General features: G+C 47.9%; 1 protein-coding gene and 1 long non-coding RNA gene across 2 annotated transcripts in view; both read left to right on the plus strand.

The window, feature by feature from the left end:
• LOC118880144 overlaps positions 1–589 on the plus strand; it is a 103579-nt gene extending 102990 nt beyond the window's left edge. Inside the window, exon 3 of the long non-coding RNA XR_005016224.1 lies at positions 525–589. This is a non-coding gene — a long non-coding RNA (uncharacterized LOC118880144). The remainder of the gene's footprint in view (positions 1–524) is intronic.
• RIMBP2 (RIMS binding protein 2) overlaps positions 585–27198 on the plus strand; it is a 104460-nt gene continuing 77846 nt past the window's right edge. The window contains exon 1 of the mRNA XM_036823586.1: positions 585–647. The gene's annotated coding sequence lies outside the window, so the exon portion shown is untranslated. The remainder of the gene's footprint in view (positions 648–27198) is intronic.

Consider the following 27198-nt stretch of genomic DNA (forward strand, 5'->3'; position numbering starts at 1 on the left):
CATCAGGACCCTGCTTCTCCCTCTGCATCTCTTGGCTCTATTCTCAGATGAGTTCTTCCCTCATGATGGCACATGGCACTGTAGCTCCAGCCTTTGTCCTCAACTTTCCAAGTCCAGAGGGCAAAAGAGAGAGTCTCTTCCCAGATTCCTACACAAGGCCAATATCTCATTCTCTGTGGATGCGACTGGGTCCTGTGCCCTGCCCCAACCAATCACCGTATCCAGGGCATGGGATTACACTGATTGGCCAGACCTGGGTCACATTCCCAGTCCTGAGCCAATCACTGTGGCCGTGGCGAGGATGGGCGGGATGAAGAGGGAGGCTGTGTGCTGATTGGCCAGCCTTTGGTCCCACGTATTCACCCCAGCAGGAGTGGACCCACCATGAAGTCCATGACTGAGGATGACGGAGGGGAAGAGTCTCCAAAAAGGGGAGGTGACAGATGACAGCTGGGGACAAATACCCACCGCAGCTCCCATGCATGTTGTAAACAGCCCCTTCTCTCCATCCTTGCTACTTGTAGGTGAAAGCAGAGTATGCTCGGCTTAAACACACGCTCACCATAGTGACCAGAGAACGCGATTTGGCCGTGAAGGAGAAACACCAGCTCCAAGCCAAGCTGGAGAACCTAGAACAGGTCCTAAAGGTAGGATGGGCTTCCACTTCCGCTTTCCTGAGGGTGAGCGTGAGGGAGGAGGGGCTGCGGGATTCCAAAGCAGAATGTGGTTGAAACTCCTTTTGAGTTTCAAAAATCATCAAAATTAAGGGCTCTTGGCGCTGCTTTTACCCTTTCTGTGGTATACAAAGCAATAAATAACAAAATTTGAATGTTTCTGGAAGCGATCCTGTAAAACCTATTATGCATTTTCATTTCTTAGAATGTTAAACACTGCTGAGCAAGAGATGGTAGGCAGTGCTCCGGAATGGAAATTGGGCTTATGTTGAAGACCAGAGGTGTCTACCTTTGGTTTTTCAAACTTCATGAATTTTAAGCTGTTCTTCAGACGGTTAACGACCTTTGTCATAAAGAGAATAGCTAAGTCAGAAAATTGCTTTATCAGGTTGCAGGTAATTGGATAGCTTTATGCATTCTTGATGAGCTGGGATCTCCTTCAATATTTAATGGGTGGGTTGATTTGCTATTGATGTTACTGAGTTAAGCTGAATGAATTCTTTGGCTTTTTTTTTTTTTTTGCGTGTTAACATTTTATTGGATTCTCATAGTGGGAAAAAAAATTTAAACATAAAAGAATAAAATAATCATCACCTGCAGTCCTACAATCTAGTACCTAGATTAAGCCTTTGTATTTCGCACGCATGGAACAGATCGCTATGCTGCACCCACCTACCCTCCTGCATCAGGAAGTGATTTTAACTCCATCTATACCTTATTTGGGGGAAATTTCTAGAACTCTGAAGGGACGCAGATCAGTGGTTGGTGGGGACTAGGGTGAGGTGAGAAATAGATACGGGGTTTCTTCTCGGGGTGATGAAAATGTTCTGGAATTAGTGTGATGATTACACAACCTTGTGAATGTACCAACACCTCTGAAATGTACACTTTAAAAGGGTGAATGTTATGGTATGTGAATTACATCTCAGTTTAAGAGTGAAGATGCCCTATTCTCTCACTGCTGGCCCTGAAGGGGAACCACGCCCCTCATGTGGCTCTCAGGAAGTGGCAGATCTGTACCCAGTGCTGGTGGCATGTAAGATGCCCCCGTGTGTCCACCTGACACTCTCTGGAGGAAAGGCCAAGGCTAACCCTGACCATGCTGCTTTTTACCATTTGCTCTGAGTTTAGAACATAGCCCGTAAAGGAAAGAGATACCACCATGTAATTATTCATTTCAGCAGCTGCCTCGACCACTGACTGCAAGTTCTCTGAGGCACAAACCGTGCTTCATTCAACTCTCTACCTGTAAAGATTGGGAAAGTCAGGGTTTGGTGAATTCAGTGGCGGATGGGTTGGGAATCCAGGGTGCACCCGGGGGCTTTGCTGAGGGTCTATTGGAGTAAAGTCAGCATGAAGGACAGTGTACGTGACTATGCCCCCAGGAGCTATTTGACAATCTGGAGACATTTTTGTTGGCTGGGACCGGGGAGCGGGCTATTAGCATCGCGTGGGCAGAGGCCGGGGATATTGTTAAGTCTCCTACGATGCACAGGACCACCTCCACGGCAAAGAAATAAGTGGCCCAAAATGTGATTGGCACCGAGGGTGAGAAGCTCTGTGAATTAGTTTGTTATTGTTGCTGTAACAAATTGTCCCAACGTGAAATAAAACAAATGTATTCTCTTATAGTTCAGGAGGTCAGATCCAAAATGAGTCACACAGGCCTAAAATCAAGGTCAGCAGAGCTGCCTGCCTTTCGGAAGGGTTTGGGGGGACCCTTCCCTGCCTTCCCCACCTCCTGGCGGCTGCTCCCAGCCCCTCCCTCTTATTAGAAGATGCTAATTGCAGAGCCAGCAATTAACATCCTCTCTCCTCTCTGACCTCCTGCCTCCCTCTTATAAGGACCCTGTGATTACGCTGCGTCCACTTGGATGATTTCCACATCTCAACGTCCTTAACTTAATCACATCTGCAGGGTCCCTTTGTCGTGTAAGGGGACGTAGTCACAGGCCCCAGGGACTGGGAGGTGGACATCTTTGGGCAACATTATTCAGCCTGCCCTACCCTAGAGTATTTGAAGGAGGTGACCAATAGCACTGATGCTACCTGTGGGTAGAGGAGGCCCCGTTTATAATTTCAGGGCGTGAAATTCCCATCTTTGTCTCCTGCCTGCCTGCCGGGCTTCAGGCCAGTCTCTCCTGCTGCCTGGAGTGGGTGAAGGGCCGTGCGCTCGCACTGGCCTCGGGGCGCCCGCCATCCTTCCTTCTGACCTGGGGACGAGCCTCATCACCGGGGCCTTGCACACGTGGAGACACCCCGAGTTCACGTGCAGGTTCTGTCCATGGCGCCCTGCAAACGGCCCTCTCCTCGGCTACCCACCCTCTCCAGGGGGTACACCCCAGGGGTGTCACCTGCCCTTCTGGGGGGCAGACTAGGGAGGAGGCCTGTGCAGGAGCTGGCGGGGGAGCTTGGGGACTTTGAGACGGGGAATTCCAGGGTCTGGGGAGCTGGACTGTGGTCCAGAGGGGAGAGTGTGGGCTGTGGATGGGCTTGTCCCTTTGGCCCCATTTCTGAGGGTGGAATTGGGTAGCTGATGGGCAGGCTGTGAACAGCCATCAGGAGACACGGTCATCTTTGTCACCAGGAAAGCAGCAAGAGCGGGAGAGGATGGAGGCTGTGAGGGGCCCCAAGGGACAAGTGACAGCGTCACAGGGCCGGGGTTCTGGCACTCGCCTCCTCTTGGTCACCACCTCCCACTGTGCTGTTTTCGCCTGTTCTTCACAGGGTGGCCAGAGCAGTACCGTCCAAATCGACGTCAGGTCCCAGCACCATCCCCAAACCATCCCCAGGACCCGCCAGCCCAGCTCCAGCTCACTTACCCAAAGCCTGGCGCCCTCCCTGGTCGCAGCCCTGCAGCGTGCAGCTGCCCTCGCCTCTCGGGACCCCTGTCCTCCCTTCCCGCCCTGACTCCATCCTCCCCCATTGCCCCGCCCCTTTCCTGGCTCTGTTCCTGGAGCAAAGCCAGGCCCTGAGCACCTTCTCCATAAAGCTCTTCTTCTCCATTTCAATGCGTGACTGGATGATGGGGCCCCCACAGGAGGGCAGCAACGCCGGATGCGCCCGACCAGGCTGGCCTGGGGCAGGGGCCTTGTTGGGAGCAAACAGAGCTCTTTCTCAAAAGATTTTTGCTCTATGCAGAAAGGGAGAGAAAAAAGACCCGGAGATTAGGAGAGGCCTGTCCTTTGCAAGGGGTTGATTCCGTGGCAGTTGAAGGAAAGCGCATGTCTTGAAAATTTGCAAAACCCTATGTGATCTGCCCTTTCCCACACCCAGCACTGACAGCCTTTGGGGCTGAGAGCAAGGAGGGAAAAGGTCGGGGAGGTGATGATTCCACTACAGTTGCTGAAATCCCTGGGCTCCTGGACAGAACCTGCCAAACTTTGCTGCTTTCAAAGAACCCCCCTCAGGCGGAGTAACTGCATGTTTTATAAGCATTGCCTCAATTTGGACCGATGGAAAGCACAGCGATTTCCATGTTCTTCTTCTGATATTTTGGTCATAATAATAAAAGGGCTCTTCAAAATCAACGTTCTTTTTTCTCCCTTCTTTTTGTTTTGCAATTTGATGGTTGTATTTTATTTTTTAATTTTATTTTAAATTTATTTTATTGAGGTATAGTTGATTTACAATGCTGTGTTAATTTCTACTATACAGCAAAGTGATTCAGCGATACGCATATTCTTTCTCATATTCTTTTCCATTATGGTTTTTCACAGGATGTTGAATATAGCTCCCTGTGCTATACAGTAGGACCTTGTTGTTTATCCATTCTAAGTGTAATCGTTTGCATCTGCTAACCCCAAACTCCCAATCCATCCCTCCCCACCCCACCTTAGCCTTTCTTTTTTTCTTGAGCAGCAAAGCCCATCAGTGGGCGATGGGGAAGGGAAGAGGTGATTGCCATGCTGGGCGGAGATGCAGCTGACTTGGCTTAGAAAATCCTGTCGTTTCTGTAAACTTGGGTAAAATGATGACCTTGCATTTCCAGAAGTTGCCTGGACATCCCCAGAACTCCCGGAGTGTGATGTATGGTCTCTAGTTGTCATTGATTTGAACGGAATTTGATCCCCAAACCAGTGTCGATCAACCTGATTTGCTGAGAACCAAAGAGAACTTGCCCAGGCTCGGGGGCCATGTGAGGGGGAGGTTGGGTGGTGCAGGATTCCAATCTCAGAGTGTCTGCCGCCAAGCCTGGACGGCTGGCTGAACCCTGACCGTCATCTGGGAGAAGCAAAAATGCTGAGCTGCTAGTTTGGGATGGGGACTGGTGAGTGGCCCGCAGAATCACACTGTCACTGGTTTTTACCAGATTGTGAATGGAATGTCTGTTTTCCTTCAAAATACAAAAACTATTCGTAAAACAGAGAAGACAGGATTTGGGGCTGTTTTCTAAGACAATCCAATGAGAATAATACCCCCTGCACGAACCAAACCAATAATAGTTAACCTGATGTGAATTCGTCCTGATTTTTATACTTTTAAAAATAATGATGAATTCATTATCTGTGTATATGTTTTTATCATGCTTCTTTCCAAGAATATCGTCAAATCACTGAAACCGTCACATGTAATAGAACATGCTCAAATGATATGAATGGAAGAAGTGAAAAATTCAGATAAAGAGAAAGGAGAATTCAAATATGCCAGCCTGGAGGTTAGACACAGTTACTCTAAGATTCTAATTTGGCCTGTGTTTCCATGCAGCCTGGATATAAAAGGAAATATAGGCAATTACATAATTCTCACTCCCTAAGAGAAGGGAACGTACTGTTTCCCCAGGAAAATGAGCATGGAGGACTAAACGTGATTTTCTTACTCGGAATGATATCTTAGAGGAGGATGCAGAACAATATAGTAGAAGATGTCTTCAGCAGCATCTTCATAGCAATTGAGGAGCAATTTTCCCGTGTGTCTTTCTTCGGGGGTTTCTTTGGGGAAGAAGACCTAAAGGCCATTTTCCTGAGCTGTTAGCAAGGAAAATTGGGAGGAATCATTAAAGCCAGATTTCCCACACCTAGGAAGAACCCAAGAAGAGTTCTTCGTGGTGGGAATTGAAGAATAGGAAAAGTAATGTTCCTGGACCCATTCCTGTTCTACGGAATTAAAAATACCAAGAGATGGAAAACATCAGAGTTTGAACAAAGATGGGATAAGAAGGTTCCCCTTCGCCTGTCCACCTCACCTGGTTGGGAATCACCCCACACCCAGCGTCCTCACCAAGAGAAAGGGATGCACCCGTGCATCTCAACAGGGGTCTGCATAGTCAGGACACACCGTGGTGTCCCTGGCCCACAAGTGTTTATGACACGACCATTCATTCATTCATTCACTCATTCATTCATTCATGTTGATTGAGCACTGCCTGTGTACCAGGCCCAGTTCCCGGCAGCAGGAATGTTGTAATAAGCAAAACAGAGTCAATGAGAAGAGTCCATGCAGAAAAAGACATGCATTTGTAACATGATGTCAGGCAGTGATAAGTGCTTTGAAGGACAATAAATTAGGGTGAGGCAGTAGGAAGTGATGTAGTGACCCTTTTAAAAAGTAGCTGGGGGGCTTCCCTGGTGGCGCAGTGGTTCAGAATCTGCCTGCTAATGCAGGGGACACGGGTTCGAGCCCTGGTCTGGGAGGATCCCACATGCCGCGGAGCAACTAGGCCCGTGAGCCACAACTACTGAGCCTGCACGTCTGGAGCCTGTGCTCCGTAACAAGAGAGGCCGCGACAGTGAGAGGCCCGCGCACTGCGATGAAGAGTGGTCCCCACTCGCCGCAACTAGAGAAGGCCCTAGCACAGAAATGAAGACCCAACATAGCAATCAATCAATCAATCAATCAATCAATCAATCAATCTTAAAAAAAAAAAAAGTAGCTGGAAACAACAAGGTCCTACTCTACAGCACAGGAAACTATATTTAATATCTTATGATAAACCATAAAGGGAAAGAATATGAAAAAGAAGGTCTATATATGTATAACTGAATCACTGTGCTGTACAGCAGAAATTAACACAACCTTGTAAATCAAGTACACTTTAATAAAATAAAGAATGGTTGGGAGGGGGCTTCTCTCAGACACATCAGCTGAGCAGAGTGGGTGCTTCTCAATGCAGGGGGTGAAGGGGGCTTGTCCACATTCAGGGGAGGAGCACCAGGCAGGTGGAAAGTGCAAGGAGCTGAGATGGGTAGATGTTTGACGTGTCCGAGGGTCAGCCAGGTGGCTGGTGAACAGGGACTGAGGGGCGGGGGGTGGAAATGACGCTGAGATTGGGGTGAGGTCTGGCAGTACCTTATGAGCCCAAGTAGAATCCCAAGGGTTTTGGAATCTGCTCTGAGTGTCGTCAGACACCTTTGTCACAATACTGCTGCATAAGAAACCGCCCCAAAGCCCATGGCTCAAAACAAGAACGATTCGTACTGTTCCCGAGTCTGTGGCTTGGCTGCGCGGTGCTGTCGTCTTGGCTGGACTTGGCTGAACACGCAGTTGGCCGGCTATTGGTTGACGCCGGATGGTTTGGGTCGGGGTGACTGGCTTTGTTCCCTGCTGTTCCAGCCCCCAGCAGGCTAACTAAGGCTTCTAATAGCGGCATAAGGGGCCACGAAAGAGAGTGCTGCGTGGGAGGACCCGTGAGGACCAGAGGCCGGAAGAGTGCAAGTCCCTCCCTCCCATCGGCCAAAGCAACTTCCAGGCCGGCCTGGTTTCAAGAGATGCAGGAACAGATGTGATGTCCCCTTACCAAGCCAGTGGATACACGCGGGGAGGGGATCGACGCTCCTGGGGTGGGGTGCTGGGGAGCTGAGGGATTGCGTCTGCTTTTCATTTGCCGAGGGTTACTGCTGCACCGAGAGAAGAAGGCGAGGAGGAGGGGTGGAAGCAAGGAGGTGGATTAGGAGGGATTCTCTAGACACGGGATGTGGGTGCTTCCCCCAAGGTAGGCGTAGAGGGGAGAGAGAAGCGGTCAAGTTTGCGTATGTTTTCAAGGTGAAATCAACAGGATTTGCTGACGGATTGGCCGTGGGGTATGACAGGGGAGGGCCAAGGATGATGCCAAGGGTTCGGAAGTGTATTTGGGTGAGGGATGGAGCCATTGGCTGTGACGCGGATCATTAGGGGTTTGGATTGGGGGTCAGGGAACCACCTCGTGTTGGAGACGGGGTGCACCGCGAGCATGGGATCCTTGGTGCAGGAGAACCTCTGTCCCTCACGCTGGGGACCACCCCGCTAGTCCTCAGGAAGCAGCTTCATTCAATTATCAGATGACGTGAAAGGCAGGAACAATTCATTGGGGTTAAAGTGTGAACCACAGCGTCCTGTCCTTTGAACATCTGGTGGTCACAGTCGTCAACTAAATTGTGTTACCTTGTACCTGACACCATCTTCTTCCAAGTTCTCAGAGTGATGGGGGCAGAGAGGACATGCCATTCGGTAAACGAAGAGCGTGCATTTTACGTTGATGTGGTGTCACACAGCTCTGGAGTTGGGCCAACATGCATTACGCATCTGTCTGAGCTGTTAATTACTCCATTGATCACGTCCACATGTTGGCTTTCTTGTTTCCAAATATCACTGATGGGCCACGTGTCTTCATACTGATAATTCAATTTAGCAAAAGACAACGTGTGCCTTAAGGTCTGTAATGGGTTATGTAAAGCAGGAGTGCACCAGCACATCGATATGTTAATTTTTTTTTTCAGTGTCCTTTTTTGCTCTATTAGGGGGGCCGCCAAGTAACTTTGCACTTGAACAGCCAGAAAAGTAGGACCAGATATGGTGATATTCAGAGGAAATGGGTCCCAGATGCCTCAGACACTGGTTTCCTGCAGACCTTCCAGTGTAATAGCCCTGATGAAAACCCACACGTAAAGACGTACTCAGGACTTCCCTGATGGTCCAGTGGTTAAGACTCTGTGCTCCCAATGCAGGGGGCCCAGGCTTGATCCCTGGTCAGGGAACTGGATCCCACATGCATGCTGAAACTAAGAGTTTACATGCCACAACTAAGGAGTCCCCACGCCACAACTAAGACCCAGCGCAACCACATAAATATTAAAAAAAAAAAAAGACACATTCATGCAACAGATATTTATTGAGCACCTAATATGTGTCAAACACTTCCTAGGTGCTGTCGTTGCTTCTGGCAGAGAGTTGATAAACAGATTGATGTATGCATCAGGGGGTGACAAACACAAGGGGATAGAGTGTGATGAAGATGAAAGTGCTACTTTATATTCAGTGGTTGGGAAGGTCTCACTGATTTTGTGACATGTGGACGGAGACCTGGGTGAAGGCAAGAAGACAGTTGTGAGAAGTCTGGGGAAAGAATGTTCCAGCAGAGGGAACAGCAGATACAAAGGGTTGAGACAGAGGGCTGGTGCCTGCCATGTCTGAGGAACAGAGCAGAGGCCAGAGTTGCAGAAATAGAATGAAAAGGGGGATAGAGAGTTAGAAGAGGAGGCCAGGGAGACAAATAACTTAAGGTGTGGAAGGCCAAGCCTCCTCCTCACTCTCAGACACACTACCTCTTTTCCGGTCTTTTCCTGGGATGCTCCAGCCACCGCAGAGCCTTTGCACTTGCTGTGTCTGCTCTCTGGATTGCTTTTGTCCTGGTCACCCTCCAGGAGAAGCACAATGTGGGCAAGTTCCATATGTTTTTTGCTTATCATTGTATCCTCAGTGCCCAGCCTGGCATAGAGAAACCGTACAATACATGTTTGTGGGCTGAACGAATGAGAGAGGGAGGTAGTATAGTCTCAAGTCTGCCTTGCTTACAATAGCCAAGAGGTGAGCCCTCCGCTTTGCAAAGCCTTCAGGCATATATGCCCTTCCTCAGATGGTCTATCCCCTGGTGTCGAGCCACAGCCACCTTGATAAAACAGAAATTGCGTCATGTCCCTGCTGCTTACTGCCCCACCAATTGCTTCTTACTGCACAGAGATGAACATCTAGACTCTTTCCCGTAGGACCCTATGCTCTCTGGCCCCCACGTAATCCTTCAACCCTCATCCTACCATGACGCCTTACAGCCTGGAGCCGGCTACAGTGGCCATCCCTGTCTTTCTGGAACTTACTGCACTCGTGTCCACCCCAGGACCTTTGCACTTACTGCTTCTTCCACCTGGAAGGCTGTTTCCCTCAGCACTTTGTGTTTCTGACTCTGGGTCCATTAATTAGGTCTTGCTTTCATGTCACTTACTTGGCAATGACTTTCTTGACCATCTTATCTGTGATAGGAAGTTGCTATCACATCCTCCAATTCATTTTCTTCCAAGAAAACTTATCTTGCTTGTTTTAATTATTTGTATATTGTTTGTTTTCTCCTACCAAAAGGTAACCTCTTTGAGAGAGACTTTGTTTCAGTGCGTAGGACAAAATCTGACATCTAGAAGGCATTCGGTAAATATTGATTGATTGATTAAATTAGTAAACGAATGAATGAGTGAATGAGTGAACATGTGAGCGAGAGACCTCATGATACTGACATGGCCTGTTACTGCAAACACCTTCTGCCATCGTGGAGAATAATGGAGCATGTGAAGGCTTGTGGTCGAGGAAGCTTGTCTAGAAGGATCACTTCTTTGGGGCTTACAAGTGCTTCTGTAAAAATGCAGCCACAAGTCAAGTGCAGCCTCTTTCTGGCAGAGACTGAGATTCTCCAAGAGGACAAACCGCAGGAGAGTTGGTGATTTCCAGCCTCTGCTTGGCCCAGGCTGGGTGACTGTCTGGCAAGGGGGTCCCCCCACGGAGCTCCCCACCTTCAAGCCCAGCAAGCCCTGGATTAGGTATTGGCGCAAGTGTCTAACCTTGTGATAAACGGAGTAAACCAAGCGATTTTTCCCTCCAGCTTCTCGGACTCAAGGATTCTGCAAAAAAAAAAAAAAAAAAAAAAAAAAAAAGCCTAGTGTTTTTCATGTAAATTTCCTGTTGCCAGATATTTAGGATATTCTAGATCCTTAGCCTCTTACCAGCTCCAGTGAAACGGAAAAGGAACTTGTGAAGCTCCGGTTTTTGTGTATGATCGGAGCACATCCTGCCTCTCTTCCCTGTGTCTTCTTGCTCAGGACCCGAAAGATGGCTCTATTTGTCAGATGCAACAGAGACGTGTGTCTCTATTTTAGGACAGCATTAGCATCCTGGCAGGGAACGATGCCACACTCCAAGCGTTTAACTTAAGAGAGCTCAACACAGAGACCATTTTGAGAGGCGTGGACCGGGGGAACCGAGGGGGGTGGGAAGGCAGAGAGAGACCAGCAGAGCGGGGAGCTGTCCCCCACTTCCCTGGGCCTGAGGGCAGTTCCTGGAGCTCAGTGGGAACTGCAGTCATGGAGAAGCTGCTGGACGGCTCTGTGTGGGGATGAAGAGCGTCCCCCAAATTCACATCCACCCAGAAGCTGTGAGTGTCACCTTTTTTTGGAAAAAAGTTCCTGGAGAGAGAGAGAGTGTGTTATTCCCTCCCATCCCTACTGACCACTGGGAAGCCCCAAATCATTTAAGTATTTGGACGTCTCCAGTTAAGACCGTGGAGTGAGGTATTTCAACACTGACTTTCATTTAATTTTAAAAAAACCATCAGTTAACCAGGACCATCCTTTTCCTTGACTTCAAGGATTCCTGAGCACTTTGTCGACTGGCCATGCTGGCAGCAGGTTTACAAGGGAACCTTTGCAGCCCCCTTTCCGGTTATCTGACCAGCACGCAGTGCAAATTGTAGAAATCTGACCCAGGTCTGTAAAAATATTTTTGATTAATTAAACTTAACCCATTATTGTTTATGATTCAAAGACAAGGGAAAAAGTATTCTGGACCAGATTTTGTTCTCATAATCAACAGATTAGTCAATTTCAGTGAAGATAATCTGACGCTTATTTTGTGTTAATGAACAACTGATTATCTGGGATGAATAAGTAACTCTTGAGGTGACAATCTTCCCTTATCTCCAGCTCCTTCCCTCTTCCCCTCCCATTACTTTGCATCTGTGCACGGAGATTCATCCTTATACCTACGAATACAAACCTGCCTGCGGTCATTGTCAGGTTTAATTAAGGTTTTGGAGTTCATTCTCTATGTGCTGATACTCAAATGCCAATAAAACCCTCCAGGGTTCTCTGAACATGAGAATAACGTTTAGGGCTCCATCTCCAGCAAAACCCTTGATCCGAACAGATGATAGCTTTATCTAGATGTTCAGAGACTGGCAAGAAACAGGAAATGTATTGCTTTTGGATCTTCATTCTCCGCTCGTCTCCATGGGGAGAGATTTAGGTAAGAGGCACTGCCAGTTCGTCGGCTGGTGCTATGGGACACACACGTGTCTTCTTTGCATCCAGCAAAAGTACGGGACCAGATCTCATTCTGAGGCTCGGACCCCCCCCTCTGACCCCACCATGGAGTTGACGATTTTCTCCGTGCAGCAGGCAGCCCAGTTCTTTGTCCTCTGCTGGGATCCCCACCCAGCCCTTCAAAATTCTGAGCTACTAAGCATATAAAGTGTTCAGCTTCACTGATCATCAGGAAAATGCAAATTAAAACGACAGCGAGATGCTGATCTCTTCATCAGATGAAGAAACTCTTAGGAGTGACAGTGCCCAGGGCCAGCGAGGAGTGGGGAGCAGGCATGCTTACATGATGCTGGCCGAAGGTGAATTGCTACAGTCTTTCTGGGTTCTGGAACTGTCCATATTTAGCTTCTGCATACTCTTCTCCCACAGTCTCCCTTCTGGGAGTGTACAGAAGACATAAAGCTCCCACTATGTGCCCCAGATCTTCATTGTAGCATTAGCCATACAACCGTGATGTTCACCAGAAGCAGATCATTCATGCAATAATTTAAAAATGAGTCACGTCCGTATCTAGTGACCAAGACATGTAGTCAAGTGAGGGCTTCAACACATCCATTTGGACCCACAGCAGTTGGACCCCTGCTGTCCAGAACTGTCCAGAACCGAACCCACAGCAGGGCGATCACCTCATTTGTTCCCAGATCTGTCCCTCTCCCTCACCTCTCACCACCCCCAGCCCCTCGCAGCCCTGCAGCCAGTGGACACACGCCAAGCTGGCTCTTGCCTCCAGAGCTTTCCTCAAAACGTTGCTTGTCATCATGTAGGTCTCGGCTAAAATGTCACCTCCCTGACCGGCTTCAGTAGAATCGGTACAACTGCCTCTCTCCCCTGCACATCACCTTGCTTTCTCATCCTCCTCTATCAATCTCTGAAATTCTTATTATTTGCCAGATTCCTTGTTTATTTTCTGCATACCCTTCCCCAGCAGAATGTAAACTTCATAAGAACAGAGATGACCTTTGACTTACTTGTTATTCTACTCCAAACATCAAGTATCTGGCACAGAGTAAGTGTTCAGTTAGGGTTAGAGTTAGATTGTTATTTTTACTAATGTAATAGTTATTAAAAGAATGATTTCACAATTATTAAATAATAATTTAATAATTATTAATTATTTTTGCATAAACAAAAGCACGTGTCCAGGAGGTAAACTCCATTTCAGCACAAACCCACAGGCCCTGAAATAAGAAGCCAAATCGGATTCTGTTTCCCTGTTTCACCATCTACCCAGCTGCTCCATCCGGAGGTGTGCAATTACCCGTCCCTCGTGCTGGCCGTGCAATTCATGAAAAGTCCTATAGGTTTAAAGCAAGCCATCTAAAAACCTCCTGAGCCAACCTAACTGTCCTCAATTTCTACTCCTGCTGCCTGAGACCACACAGCTGCTCTCTTGCTCAGGTTATATTAAAAGTTTCCTAACTTCCTGCCTCTTCCTTTCCTCTGCTCTGGCTCCCCTCTGATCTTTTCTCCACACCACAGTCTTTGCAGACACAAATCCCCTCATGTTATACCCTGATCCACATCCTTGCATCCTTGCCTGGCTGCCCATCGCTCTGAGAATGAGGACGACATTCCTTCAAGGCCCTGGTGGTCTGGTTCCTGTCGGCCCCCTTGGCTTCCCCTCCAACATTCTGCATCTCTCCCCCCATGCCAGTCACACCAGCCTTCCTTCACCCTTGACCTCACTTTGATCCCTTCCGCCACAGGGCCTTTGCACATACTGCTCCCTCTGCATAGAATGCTTTGCTCTTCCCTCTTCTAACCAACTCCTATGCATCCTCAAAAATCCACTCGTCTGTCACCTCCCCAGGGAAGCTGATGTCCCCAGGGCTCATCTTTTAGTGATGGAAGACTCTCAGCATTCAGCACTTCTCTTTCATGACACTTGTCACAAGTTTGCATTTTTATATCCTTATTTGATTAACACTTATCCTTACCACTAGAAGGTGAATTCCACACAAGCCAGGACCACTTCTGTTTTTGTCTTTATGGTGTTGCTAGCACTTGTCACATACTGGGTGCTCAATAAGTCCTGGGTGGATGAGAGAAACAGAAATGGTAAGTAGCTGGGGAGATATAATAGGCTATTTTTCTCCTCTTAGGTCCTTTAAAATATGTATGACAGTTCAAAGAAAAATTATAACACTGAGGGTTTTCGATGTATGTGGATGTAATAATCCATGGGAAGACCGTGACATAGAGAGAAAGTAAAGATGCTGAGACAGTGGTAGTGTTTCTACATTCCACTTGGAGTGGCAAAATTTAATTCTGAATAGATTATTTTAATTTAAACACGTATATTGAGACCCCTGGAACAACCACTGAAAGGTATATAAAAATATATAGTCAAACACCCAGTAAATACATGAAATGGGACACTAAAAAACATTCAAATCATTGCAAAGAAGGCAGGAAAGGCGAAACAGAACGATGAAAGGAGAGGGAACAAACAGAAAACAAATAAAATGGCAAAAACAAAATCAACACTTACCCATAATTGCATTAAAGGTAATTACTGTGCAGGTCACTTTGAAGCTCGTATTTCATCTGGTCCTTGCAATGACCTTGGGAAGGTTGGATTCTTCTCCTTCACTCGATAAGTGAAGAAACTGAGGCTCAAAGAGGTACACACCTCACCTCAGAGCACACAGCTTATACATGGTAGAAATGACATTTGAACGCAGGTCTGGCTGACCATATGCCCTGCACCTGGCTGGCCTTAATCCCCAGGCCTGGCAGGCGGGGACCACTGGGACATGGTGAAAACTGTGCTTTGGAAAGATGATCTTAATAACCCTGAGTGCCACTGTCCCCGTGTTTTCACAATCCATCAGGGTCAGAGGAGCAAGAGAGAGGCTTGTCTGGAGGCTTAAGGACAAATCAGGAATCAGGAGAGCTCCAATGTTTTATAAAGGGGCTCCCGACTTCCTAATTTTGTCCAGTTTGAGAAACTGAGATACTTTGGCTAAAATGTATTTCGGCCTCCATGGCTCTTTTTCATGCTGTTCCTCATCATGAATGAATCTGACTTCCACAGACAGGAAAGGAAGTCATAAGGCATAGAAAACAAACAGCTTTAAATGCCTTCTTGTTTTTGAAGACATGAACTGAGTAAGTGCTGTGTTCTTTTCACCGGGTGTCTCGTAAGAGGAAATTGTGGGCACAGAAATGCTTCATTATTTCCACCAGGCGTACCAGATCCCATGAATGTGACATTAAGAGCATCGCTGTTAACTCCTGTTAAGGGAAATGACTTTTTCCTGAATTTCGTTGCCCAGGCAGGGCAGGAGCCAAAACAGAAGACGAATCCCCCTTTGCTCTAACGTGGCTGAGGTGACTCCGTTTGCTCCGCACTCGTTCCCACCACGTCACATCTGAGCTTTCCCGGGGAAGCAGCATCTTGACATTTGTAGGCTACTTAAGCGCTTGTGTTAATGCCGACATCCGGCTATAAATATCACCGCTTTAAAAATACATCCTGCCACAGGCAAAGCATATCAAACAGGCGCTTCTCGCTGGGGCGCACGATCTTCAGGACTTTTCAGATGTGAAATGTTCCCATGGAACATGGCCTGTGCCCTTGGAATTGGGAAGAGATTTGTAAAAGGAAACAGAAGCCAAACCTTAGGAATTTGGTGGGGGTTTGTCTTGGGATGAAAGCCGGGGATCTCCAGACTCTCTGCAAGGACCCAGGGGCCCCTTGTGCTCCCAGGGACAGCCTGGATCATGAGGACTTGTGGAATTTACACAAGTGATGATGATGTAAATTTCCTCCCTGGAGAAATGCGGAGGGCTCTGTGCACTGGTCACGTGGCCAAGGGCAGCGTGTCTTCAGTGGCCTGAGAACTCCAGAGGGACAGGGAGTAACTCCAGGGCACTGCAGGAAAGGTTCTTGCATTGACTTTCCTGCAAAGTCTGCTGGATGTCAGCACATCCCACAAATAAGGGTGGGGTCCTGCAGGAAATCTCCCGTAGAGCAGACAGATGAGTGGAGAGAATGTGAGCACAGATCTGTGTTCAAATATGGCCTCATCATTTACTAGCTGGGCAACCTTGGGCAAGTTACTTAACCTCTCTGGGCCTCGGTTTCCTTCTCTGTAAATGGGAATAAAATATTTCCTGCTTCAAGTGTTGTTGTGAAGATTCAATATGTTATACGTGTTAAATACTTAGCACAACAATACTCGAGAACTTAGTAAACGTTATACGCTTAGATGAGGAGGAGGATGGTGATGGCTGGGGCTAGGTACCTCGGGCAGGGCACTCTGGGAAAACCATGCCCGCAATCTGCTTATAGAAACAAGAAGGATGTAGATGTCCACCAGTTGTACCATCTGCAATAAACACCTAGGAGGGTTTAACTGCGGGGGCCACACACACGGGATCAGGAGCTCCCGTGAAGGCTCATGACTGCCCACTTCTCTCCCTCCTTCCCCCCGAGCCCTTTCCCAGGGTGGCAAAGTTCCGGTGTGGGTTTAAATGTGGTCTCTGTTTCAATCCTCTGGACTGGCCATCCAGCCCAGAGTTTCACTGAAACCCCCTTGGTTGGTTCTGATGCTGGACTCATGGGTTTCAACCTATACACACCACAGGTACCCTGTGGATAAGAGTAATTTCCTTGAATAACGAAACTTGCTGCCAGTGACTTTGATCTTAGGACTTTGTTTCCTGGCCCCAGGAGAGAGATGGCACCAAGCACCTGCCCCCGCCCCACCTCATTGCACCCCACTCCACCCCGTGCCCTTCTGCTGCTGAGAAGTTGTCATTTTACTTCTGGAAAGCTCCTTTGGGTCTCTGGCTGTTTCTTCCCCAAAACAGGGAATTGAAAGGACTCCAAAACTGTCATGATCCACCAGCTGTCTCTTTATTTTGAGAAACAAGACTAAAAAGTTATGAAGGTTCAGTGCATAATATGAGACGTTATAGAATTAAGTAAGTTTTGTGGCAGTCATAAATGCTGTTGAAAAATATTTTAGTGAGGACCATTTGGGATAAAGTTCATGCGAACCTATGTCAAACGGTTTTAAGAGACAGCAATAATTGGTTTATAAAGTGGGAAATATGAGCGAGGTTAGGCTTCAGGCAAGGTTGAATCAAGGTGCTCAGGTGATGTCATCAAGAATAGTCTCTCTTCATCTTTTATCTCTGCTTTTTTCTGTCAGTCCAGTTCACAGGCAGGCTCTCACCAAGTCGTGTCAAAGATGGTACCCAACATCTCCTGGCTTGCATCCTACCAATTTAGTCACCACGGAAGAGAATGTCTCTTTCTTTCCTAATATTTCCAGTAAATGTCTCATGATACCAAAATTTGTCCCTTTGGTCTAGCTTTGGGCTCATGTACCTAGAAGAGTGTAGATCACATGCAAACCCTGGAGCCAAGGGTTGGGGTTACTCCTGCAAAACGTGAGGCTGAGAGTAGGGAAAGGCTGATGTCCTTGGGATAATTCAGGATACTGCTATCATTTGAACAGGAAATACATGCTGGGCAGAGAAGATTAGCAACCGTCCATTGCAGAACAGGAAATCAGTAGGATGAGAGTAATTGGGACAAATTAGAGCAAGTGAAGTTTGAGTTACGCTTGGGGCACAGGGGGATTCGTGAATATTCAGGAGGAAATCAGACCATTAAGGGAAGAGGGAACCTCCTAATTGAAGTCAGGGAGGCAGAAATGACCTTGAAACGTTACTGGGACATGAAAGCTAGCCCAACACTGGAGTACTTGGTGGCCTGCCGAGGGGCTGATTGGCAAGCCCGGACAATGAGGGAAATGGGGACAGCTACAGCTGTCAAAGTCATCCAGCCAACCACCCATCCATCCATCCATCCATCCATCCATCCATCCATCCACTGGACATCTTCACAGTAACTGTGAAGGGAAGGTGAAAACCGAGATAGAAGGATGTGTTTGTTTCCCTTTTTCATCATTTCTAAAGTTTCCAGTATTCAGCTGATGGATGTATGTCAGAAATAAAATGGAAAGATGTTTGTGTCTTGTCCCATTTCTAGTAAGTTCTCAGCCCACTGGACTTTCAGCCTTTGGTGTTTTGGCAAGAAGACTTCCTAGACAGAAGGCTGGGGCCTGGACCCAGGGAGTGTCATCCTTGAACTTTTTCCACCCACTATGCATAAGCCACAGGCTTCAGGGCTCACTGAGATTGCATGTCTGTGCCCTACCTTCCAGGGGAGGAGATAATACAGACTCATTAAAGCAGCTCTCAGTCCAAGATCAACTACACTGAGAATGAAAGGAACAACTTTTCCTAGTTGGGAAGAAGCATCAAAACCATCTCTTTTTTTTTTTGGTAGAAAAAGTTTCAAGCAAAGTAACGAAGGGATATTAAAACAAACCAGTGAAATTGTGGGTAAGGTAAATGAAGCCATTCTCAGGCTGTAAATGTTCCTGGACTGATTAATCTTTACTTTGCAGGGTGTCAGCAGAGTTCAGATTTCAATGGGTTTTCATTTTTTTCTTCCAGTCGTCACAGTAAATCTATAAAGCAGATTTGAATCTAATTGTAAAAACCCAAGTGAAAGAAATATAACATTTTCCCCCAAAGTTACTTAATTCCCTTAAGACGCTCATTTTGAAAGACTGCTAGAAATGTAACGTCAATTTGGAGTTGGCTTCATCCTTTTCCTTCAGTCTCTCAGCCAGATTTCAGTTGAAAGGCAGACAGCAATCTAGGTGTCTTCAGGTGGAGGGACTTTAATGCAGGGGATTAGTTACACAGGCAGTAGAAGAGCTGAGAAGTCAAATATGCACTTGGAGATATCACCTCTAAGGCTGCAGAGATGGGGGCGGGGTGATGGTCTTCCCAAGGGCCAGAGGCTGAAGCCATGGGTGAGGGCTGCCCAGCAGGAGCTAGAGCCCCAGGGGAGGAAGAGCCGCCTCTGGAGACAACACAGGAAGCAGAGAGAGGGAGAAATACCTGGCTTCTCTCTTCTTCCCACCTTCTGGTGCCTCCAATTGGCCAGTCCCCAAGAAGCAGGGGCAAGGCCGTCTGGGAAATGTAGTTCTCTGTGAGCAAAGCAGGGAACGGGGAGACATGGATCTGAGAGCATTAGGACAGTTTACCGGCGCACACCAGGGTTATACCTAAGTTGGGGTTGGGGCCACATGATACCGAAAGATGGAGGATTTCATCTCGCACCCACCCATGCATGAATATGCTGAGATTTCCACCATTCTGTCCAATTCTTATTATTTACATCTAGGCTTTAAAAATCCACAAGCCACAGTCTAACAGTGTTTTCCCATCATTTTGGAGACAAGGCTTAAAGTTACATGACATCATTGTAAAATACAAGACCAAAGGATTGTATCAGTTTCAGGTGTAACATTATGATTTGATATTTGTCTGTGTTGCAAAACGATCACCACCATAAATCTAGTTAACATCCATCCCTGTACCTAGCTACAGAATTTGTTTTCTTGTGATGAGAACTTTTAAGATCTACTCTCTTAGCAACTTGCAAAGTATAATTAACAAAAGGACTAAAGAATTTAATCGTTTAGTTGTGTGAGTTCATATTGACTCTTGGTTATGCCAGTGTAGTGCAGAAACCTCTGCCGGGTGGTTCAAAGCTTTGTTTTCTGGACTCACCCGTTAGCCATAAGTTCTCTAGGGTCTCACCTCTCTGGAACTTTCCAGAAAGCAGAGCCAAAGCCCTTCTCTCCAGAATTCACCAGTTTCTATGCACGTGTGAGCCTATCTGTCAACCTCTGATGAAGCAATGTTTTTCTGCGGGTGAGGAGGGAAGTTCTAGTCTCAGGTAGTTCTCACAAGTAGTTCATCGGTGTTGGGTTTGTGCACCAAAGCCCGGGAGAGTCCTTTTTTCTGCCCTTCACCCTGTGCACCCTCCCTGAGGCAATGAGTGCAGAATGGACCTGCCATCTGGATGGGACGTGGGGGAGGAGTGGAGGAGAAATCGAAAGAGAGACAGAAAGAAATATTGATGAATAGCTCAAAAATATTAACCTTGTAACACTGTGGTTTTCTATGTGTGTTTCAACATAGACATATCTGCTGGCTCTATTTGGAAAATCAGTGCTGTACCGGATGAATCAATAGCATATCCTTATGCCAGGACATATGAGTATGTTCAGTACGTGCGTGTGTTTCTGAGTCTTGTCTGTTTCTCTGCTTTGGCTGGTTCACAGATCTTACTAACGTTCAACTCGCAGGTCCAACCCCATCCGTCGCCTGAGTTAATTTTTTCTCCCCACCATCCACTTAACTCCACAGATTTCAGCCTTAAAAACCAATCTCTCTCTTATTTTTAGTTTACACTTTTTCTCACCATCCATTTAACTCTACTCTTCCTCAGTCTTCAAAGCCCATCTCCTAGAGGACGTTGGACAAATGAATGACACTCCCCTGCCAGCATGGTTTCCCTCCGGGAGAGTTAGTTGATGTGTCTGGTTCACAGTTTGGTTAAAATGTGGTGAGAATTGTATCTCCTCTAGTCTCTCCAAAGGCAGAAATCTAGTTTTCTGACAGCCACAGGGTGGATCTTCCATCCATAAGCATTGGTTGAATTCCATTTGGCAAATGTGAATTAGGCTTCTACTGCCTGTGGAGTATGGGCGTGGAAGAGACATTTAGAGTCCAATTGAGAAAGTGAGAGTTACACAAAATAAATCAGAACAGTACAAAGCCTATTATAGTCTATATGCAGAATAATGGTAATAATAATACATGTATAATAATAATGCACATATTATGTGCGGAATAATAATAGTGCATATAATAATGATAATACATCTGTTATATGCAGAATAATGATAGATACCATCAGTGATGGAGAGACTAAAGGTGAGGGTGGGCTGGAGCCATGGGGAAGATGTTCTGGGTAAGGGGCTTCTCTGACCTATCATTTATGCCATCCCACTGTGTGCCAGAGACTGTGTTAGACCCTGGGGTGTATCAGCAGATGGAGATGAGTTCTCTAATCTCGTGGATCTCACAGATTAGCAGGGGGAGGGAAGACATAGAATAAATAAACATATAAATAAACAAGATAATCTCTGGAGGGGATAAATGCTGCGAAGGGCCAGCCATGTGAAGATGCAGGGACCAGCATTTTAGGCAGTGGAATGGCACATGCTAAGACATGGGGGTGGGGATGATCTTGACGTAACAGTGGAGCTGATCAGAGGCCGGCATGGCTAAGGCGTAGTGAAGGGGGGAAGTAAGAGATCAGGCAGAGAAGTGGGCCCCATCACGGAGGGGCCCATCAGCTGCAGCAAAGATTTTGAATTTTGTTCTAAGTGCAGTGGCAGCCATTGAGTGCTGTGAGCAGAAGACAGTGTATCAGTCAGGGTTCTCCAGAGACACAGAACCAGGCGGATATACAGACAGTGTATCAGTCAGGGTTCTCCAGAGACACAGAACCAGGCGGATATACAGACAGTGTATCAGTCAGGGTTCTCCAGAGACACAGAACCAGGCGGATATGCAGACAGTGTATCAGTCAGGGTTCTCCAGAGACACAGAACCAGGCGGATATACAGACAGTGTATCAGTCAGGGTTCTCCAGAGACACAGAACCAGGCGGATATACAGACAGTGTATCAGTCAGGGTTCTCCAGAGACACAGAACCAGGCGGATATACAGACAGTGTATCAGTCAGGGTTCTCCAGAGACACAGAACCAGGCGGATATACAGACAGTGTATCAGTCAGGGTTCTCCAGAGACACAGAACCAGGCGGATATACAGACAGTGTATCAGTCAGGGTTCTCCAGAGACACAGAACCAGGCGGATATACAGACAGTGTATCAGTCAGGGTTCTCCAGAGACACAGAACCAGGCGGATATACAGACAGTGTATCAGTCAGGGTTCTCCAGAGACACAGAACCAGGCGGATATACAGACAGTGTATCAGTCAGGGTTCTCCAGAGACACAGAACCAGGCGGATATACAGACAGTGTATCAGTCAGGGTTCTCCAGAGACACAGAACCAGGCGGATATACAGACAGTGTATCAGTCAGGGTTCTCCAGAGACACAGAACCAGGCGGATATACAGACAGTGTATCAGTCAGGGTTCTCCAGAGAGACAGAACCAGGCGGATATACAGACAGTGTATCAGTCAGGGTTCTCCAGAGAGACAGAACCAGGCGGATATACAGACAGTGTATCAGTCAGGGTTCTCCAGAGACACAGAACCAGGCGGATATACAGACAGTGTATCAGTCAGGGTTCTCCAGAGACACAGAACCAGGCGGATATACAGACAGTGTATCAGTCAGGGTTCTCCAGAGACACAGAACCAGGCGGATATACAGACAGTGTATCAGTCAGGGTTCTCCAGAGACACAGAACCAGGCGGATATACAGACAGTGTATCAGTCAGGGTTCTCCAGAGACACAGAACCAGGCGGATATACAGACAGTGTATCAGTCAGGGTTCTCCAGAGACACAGAACCAGGCGGATATACAGACAGTGTATCAGTCAGGGTTCTCCAGAGACACAGAACCAGGCGGATATACAGACAGTGTATCAGTCAGGGTTCTCCAGAGAGACAGAACCAGGCGGATATACAGACAGTGTATCAGTCAGGGTTCTCCAGAGAGACAGAACCAGGCGGATATACAGACAGTGTATCAGTCAGGGTTCTCCAGAGAGACAGAACCAGGCGGATATACAGACAGTGTATCAGTCAGGGTTCTCCAGAGACACAGAACCAGGCGGATATACAGACAGTGTATCAGTCAGGGTTCTCCAGAGACACAGAACCAGGCGGATATACAGACAGTGTATCAGTCAGGGTTCTCCAGAGACACAGAACCAGGCGGATATACAGACAGTGTATCAGTCAGGGTTCTCCAGAGACACAGAACCAGGCGGATATACAGACAGTGTATCAGTCAGGGTTCTCCAGAGAGACAGAACCAGGCGGATATACAGACAGTGTATCAGTCAGGGTTCTCCAGAGAGACAGAACCAGGCGGATATACAGACAGTGTATCAGTCAGGGTTCTCCAGAGAGACAGAACCAGGCGGATATACAGACAGTGTATCAGTCAGGGTTCTCCAGAGACACAGAACCAGGCGGATATACAGACAGTGTATCAGTCAGGGTTCTCCAGAGACACAGAACCAGGCGGATATACAGACAGTGTATCAGTCAGGGTTCTCCAGAGACACAGAACCAGGCGGATATACAGACAGTGTATCAGTCAGGGTTCTCCAGAGACACAGAACCAGGCGGATATACAGACAGTGTATCAGTCAGGGTTCTCCAGAGACACAGAACCAGGCGGATATACAGACAGTGTATCAGTCAGGGTTCTCCAGAGAGACAGAACCAGGCGGATATACAGACAGTGTATCAGTCAGGGTTCTCCAGAGAGACAGAACCAGGCGGATATACAGACAGTGTATCAGTCAGGGTTCTCCAGAGAGACAGAACCAGGCGGATATACAGAGAGAGATATGTAGATACAAGAGGAGGTTTATTCTAGGAATCGGCTCATGCAATTATGGAGGCCGAGAAATCCCACGATCTGCCTGCCGTCTGCAAGCTGGAGAACCGGGAAAGCTGGTGGTGTACTTCAGTCCAAGTTCAAAGGCCTGAGAATTCAGGGGCTGATGGTGTAAGTCCCAATCTGACCCCCAAAGCACGAGATTCAGGAGGCTGACGTCCAAGGGCAGGAAAAATAGATGTCCTAGCTCAAGCAGAGAGCGTGAATTCCTCCTTCCTCCGACTCTCATTCCGTTCGGGTCCTAGGCAGATGGGATGGTGTCCTCTCACACTGGGGAGGACCATCTGCTGTACTCAGTTCCCCAATTCAAATGCTAATGTCTTCCCAGAAACACCTCCCAGACACACCCAGAAGTCATGCTTTCCCAGCTCTCCGGGCATCCCTTAGCCCAGGTGAGTTGACACAAAATTAGCCATCGCAGACGGCCGTGTTTGGGAGAGAGCACCCTGGCCTCTCCTGGGGACCTGTCGGGTAGCAGGACCGATGGCAGAAGACCAACTCCAAGGCTGGCTATGGTCCGGCCGAGGGGTGATAGCGGCCGGTCGGGCAGTGACGGCAGTGGACACGGAGAAAGGAGCCCATCCAGGAAAGGTGTTGGTGCAAATGCAAGATTTTCTAAAGACTTGGATGCTGAGCAAGGAGGGAAGGGGGGCAAGAATGACTCCTGGCTTTTTGGCTGTAGGAACTGAGTGGCTGGTGGGGTCCTTGCTGGGATGGGGCAGCCTGGGAACAGAAGTGGTTGGAGAAAGAAAGAAAGTCAAAGTCTGTTTTGGACAGGCTGAATCTGAGCTTCCTCTTGTACGTCCACATGGAGGTGAGGAGTAGACACTTGGATATGAGTGTAGAGGTGAAGATTTCATTTGGCAGCGTGAGTTTGTAAATGGCGGTTGAACTGGGATGTGGGATAAGATCCCGTAAAGAAAGAATGTCAACGGAGCAGCGGCCACTCCAGTGTTCGGAGATCAGACAGGAGTGGAGAGGAAGAGGGGACACCGGGCCAGTGTGGAGATCCCTGGGCCGGGAGCGGAGGGAGTTTCATGACCCTCCGCCATGTTACACGTTACATGCTGCTGAGGCATGGGGTCCCTGGGCAGAGAAGTGACGGCTGGCTTGGACAGCAGGGAGCCCCTTGGTCATCTTGGCAGGAGGCTGCCCACTGAGTGGTAGGAGGGGAGCCTGGGTGAAGCAGCTTTGAAGGGTGAGTGGGGTGTGAGGCCGTGGAGACAGTGAACAGAGACACCCTGTGAGCAGCGTGTTGAGAAAAGCAGCAGATACGCGGGCAGCTGCTGGAGGGGAACCTGGCTTGGAAGGGACATGCAGGATGTGGGAAGATGCAAAAGAAGCTAAAAACGTTCCCAGCTAATCGTGTCCCCCAAGCTGCGATGCTTCTCATAATTAACCTCAAAACACCGTGTCCCTCTGAGACAGGCTGAGACCTGGACCCTTTGCTGCAGTGCCGGCACCTGGACAAATGTCTCCTCAAGCAAGAAAATACAAAGAAATTATAAGGGACTAAAAATAACTGTGTGCATCTGCAGTTGGGGCAAATTATGGATAAAAAGATACAAAAAGACCAAAAAAAAAAAAAATCCAACTGCTACTTCTGAAGAGCCTGGAGGAAAAACAGGGTGTCAGGAGTAAAGGCGGGGCACTGCGCATGCCCCCTGCACTCAGTACCACCCAAGCGGTGGACAGACCACCTAAGCTACTCCTCTGCCCAACCGCCTGGGCCCACGCCTACCCTCACCCCAGATAAGGAGCCAGCACGGGAACCTGTTGTTTGTTTTTCGCTCCCGCTGCCGCAGCAGAGGCCCCGCTAGAGCCTTGCCGGAATTTCTTGTCTGACCTTCTATCAATTTCTGTTGATTAAGGAAGGCCAAGAGCCCTGATCAGTAACACCCCGAGGGGCATATATTTTTACACATTTTGCTTTTCTGAAAACTACTTTATATTGACCCGGTCCGTCCGCCTGAGGACAGCTATCTCCTTCCCAGTTGGTCCCATCCATCTGACCTACACACCCCCGTCCCCCTTTTGCCTCTAAGCGAGGAGCCCGCTAAGTGTCTGTGTCCCCTCTGTCCTTCAGTGACCCCGACGCCTGCGACAGCACACCTGGAGCAATTTTGTACTCAGTTAGTCTTTCTAATGAACCCTTGTAAGGAAGATGGTTTCCTTCCTCCACTAATAACTTCCCTCACAAAGCTAAATAAAGATTACACAGGCTGCATTTGGCAGTGACCACTTCCAAAATAAACAGAAGCGCAAAGATTAGCTGGAACAATAGTATCATTAAACAGCTGCATAATTGTTCATCCTTCGGGAGCCTGAAAATGTGGATCTGCCCCTGGTAGAGTTGCACGGTGAAGACGGCCGTGGAGAAGTGGCCTCAGGCCAGCAAAGGGTCAGTGGTCGGCTCTGTGGTTGGCCACTCTTGGGGTGGCTTCCAGGCTCTGCTGCAGCACCCTGTGTGGCTTAAGCAAGTCACTCAGCTTCCCTGAGGCGGTGGCCTATTGTAAAAGTGACCACAGCACCCAGCTGTCAGCGTTGGGTGAGATAGGGCCTGGTACTTAGTCAGTGCGTACTAAATGGTAGCACATTTTGTTTAACTCCATCACCTTACCAGTGCCATCACCCTAGTCACTCATTGCCTTGCTGGTAGAGTCCCTGGTCACCAGATACATTCTACCCCGACCCCCCTGCCCCGTGCACCTTGAGTTTTATACTAAAGTGGCATCACGTGATACTTCATAACATGATGCTGCATTACATGATATTGAATTGCGTGATACTTTATAACATGTTGCTCTATTACACAATGCTAAATGACATGATGCTCTACCACATGATACTGTATCACATGACACTTTATTACATGAAGCTGCATTACAGGGTCCTGCCTTACATGATACTGCACAAGGTCCATGGGAAGGGGTTTTCTTATATTTAGAGTAAAAGGTAATAGGCTTCATAGATGCCAGGTAGTACCCTAAGTCATGTAATATTCAAAACCCCTTTTCGAAGCAGGTGTTCATTCATAATTAACTAATCAACATTGTTAATTAATTACCCATCTAAAAGTTGATCCATATGCTAATAAACAGTTCATCCCGAAGAAGGAAATGAAGCCCAGAGAGGGTAAGTCACTAGCTAGAGGCAGCAGAGCTGGGATTTGAACCCAGGCCGTCTGGTTCTTGATCACCTCACCCTGCCCTTTTATTGACCCGAAATACCGGAAGCACACCTCCACCATCACCGTCCCTGCAAGCACCTGCTGGGGAATGTTCAGAAAATTCCCGGAGCTGGGCGAGGCCAATGTGGCTGGAACAGACTGGGTGGTCAGAGCTGAGTCCGAGGAGTCACGAGGGAAGATCACAAAGGATGGCTTATTTACTGAGTGACCTGTCCAGGGGCAGGGACCACAGCCGGAGACAAGGAGCCTGTTTACATCCTAGGGAGGGGAAGCAGACAGTGGGCTAGTAGAGTGTGAAATATATTAGATGGTGCTAAGTGCTCTGGAGTGAAATAAAGCAGGGGTGGAGAAAAGGATGCTGCAGGGGGGTTGGTTATAGTTTTAAATATGGCTTCCCTGAGAAGGTGGTATTTGGGCAAAGCCTGGACTTTGAGAGAACAAGCTCTTCCAATATTGGGGATGGGGGAAGAGTGTGGCTGGCAGAGGGAACAGCATGTGCAA

The sequence above is a fragment of the Balaenoptera musculus genome, chromosome 14 (genome assembly GCF_009873245.2).
Source record: "Balaenoptera musculus isolate JJ_BM4_2016_0621 chromosome 14, mBalMus1.pri.v3, whole genome shotgun sequence".
NCBI lineage: Eukaryota > Metazoa > Chordata > Mammalia > Artiodactyla > Balaenopteridae > Balaenoptera > Balaenoptera musculus.